This window comes from Poecilia reticulata, linkage group LG22 (genome assembly GCF_000633615.1).
Source record: "Poecilia reticulata strain Guanapo linkage group LG22, Guppy_female_1.0+MT, whole genome shotgun sequence".
Lineage (NCBI taxonomy): Eukaryota > Metazoa > Chordata > Actinopteri > Cyprinodontiformes > Poeciliidae > Poecilia > Poecilia reticulata.
The window spans coordinates 6,555,488-6,557,699 of record NC_024352.1 but is presented as its reverse complement, the minus strand read 5'-3'; positions in this window follow the sequence as shown (position 1 = coordinate 6,557,699).

The window sequence follows — 2,212 nt, the reverse complement described above, 5'->3', positions numbered from 1 at the left end:
ATTTTTTTTTTTTTTTTTTGTTTTTTTGTTTTTTTGTTTTTGTTTTTTTTTTGTTTTTGTTTTTGTGTCCTAAATACTTTGATTTAGTTCATTCTGGATCAAATTGTGAATATTTATTAGGACTTTAGCTATATTCAACTGTGTGTTTAGTTTCATGTTGATATTTTTTCAGTAAAGGGACACAAAAAATAAGCTATTTTGCAAATTGTTGGCTTCCTTTAACCTGTGATTTAAAATTTACTACGTTGCTAAGACATTTGACCACAAAATGTTCAATTGACTCATTAAAACCTCTCTTTTAATGTCTTGGGTATCACAAAATATGCAGAACAAGATGTTGGGCTTTCATGACTTTTGTCCTTTTTATTGTTCGCTGACGAAATCGTACTTAACTTTGACAATACCAAGAATCATTCTGAAAAATTTCTAAGTGTCCCAGGCAAGCAACGTTTCTTTTAATTGTAAAATGACACATTCATGTGAAAATGTACCCCAAATAGCAGGTACATTGCTGTTGTACATGCTACAAAAATCTATATTTTTGTAGCATTCTTTTGGACATGGAAATTCTTTATCCTTAATGACTAAAAAGGGTTGAAAATGAGTGCAATGCCTCAGGGGTTTTTGTAAACAAAAAAAGTAGACTTGCATGATGCAATCAGCTCTGGTCATTTAAAATGCAACTCAATTTGCTCTGACTAAAACATTCATGAATAAACATAAACATAGGCAAACGTTCCGTCTAAATGCATGCATAAACCCGCACTCAAATGTGTGCGGTCTCAGAATTAGATTTTTTTTTTTCAATAAAATGCCACAAACAGAAAACATACCTTTGTTGACCAAATACACTGTGAGAAAATACTCCTTCTCTCTCTAGTAACCAGATCAAGTTAAACAGAATTACTTCAGGAAGTCGTGCGAACATAGCATCTCTTGTGCATCAGTCAGGTTTCCATGTGTTCCTTGAGTAATAAACGTGAACTATGAAGGCTTAAAGATGATCCTTAGAAGTGAACTTTAAGCCTGAGTCTGCCTCTTTTATGACAAATTATAAATAATGTCTTTTTTTGTCTTAAATTACACTGAGCAGGTTGGGGCGGGCGCTGGCAAAAATCCTGAAACTATTGAGGCATGAAGTTCTCTGGACTAAATGCAACCTCAGAGACCACAAGCCATTAGTCAGCCCATGAGTAGTCAGGGCCAGAATGCACAAAAGCAGATATTTTGCAACTTTAGCTGAAGCTTTAGTTTCCAGTCACAACGGTGAAAAAAACAGATTGGACTTTTTCTTTCCCCAGAGCAACACAGTAAACTGCATCTACTTCTCAGAAAACATGGGATGTTTTATTTTTATTTTGAGAATGGATGCTTCCAAAACTGGAACCCTATACAAGCAGGACTATTGAGACAAAACGTTTCCAGGAAAGAAATGGAAGATTTTGCTGGTATAAGTCTTCTACCCAAAACACCGAGGCATTCACAAAGAACCCTAAGACTAACACGTAACTCTTAGTGACGGCATTTTGGGGAAAATACTGAGAATTTCTAAGATTTTTTGCAAGGCAAGTTATTAACAACCATGCATTCACACACCAAAGTGCAATTTAGAGAGACCTACTAGAATAGCAGTTATGTGGGAGGAAGCTGGAGAAGCAACACATGCATGAGGGAGAACATGCAAGCTACATGCAAAGGAACCCCGGCTTGGGATTTGAACCAAGGACCTTCTTGGTGGACGGCAACGGCCCTAAAATGGTTTCCTTCACAATGAAATAGAATCTCAGCCTTTCAGGAAGGCGCCATACTTTAAACAAAACCTTAACATGGACAAAAATGTGCTTTGCTACTTTCCAGGAAGTGATTTGTGCTCTTTCATTGACAGTGAAACTTTAAATGGCTGCTGGTTGTTCAAAGATGTTTAACTTCAAGCTTTAATGTTCATTTGACCAAAGGAATTGCCTGAAATGGGTCTGAAATTACTTTAGTTCTTATAATTCATATTTTAAAGATCGCCTTATTACATTACACCACATCAAAACCCTGAAAAGCCATAAATATGACTGTTTCACTTGGCATCTAGACACTGACATGTCTTCCTGGAAATGTTTTTTCTTCTTTCAGAAAAGATATTAGATTTTAAAGACTGTAGGACACCAACTCGACTGCACTATAAATTTTATTTTATTTTATGTGTGTAAAAGCACACATT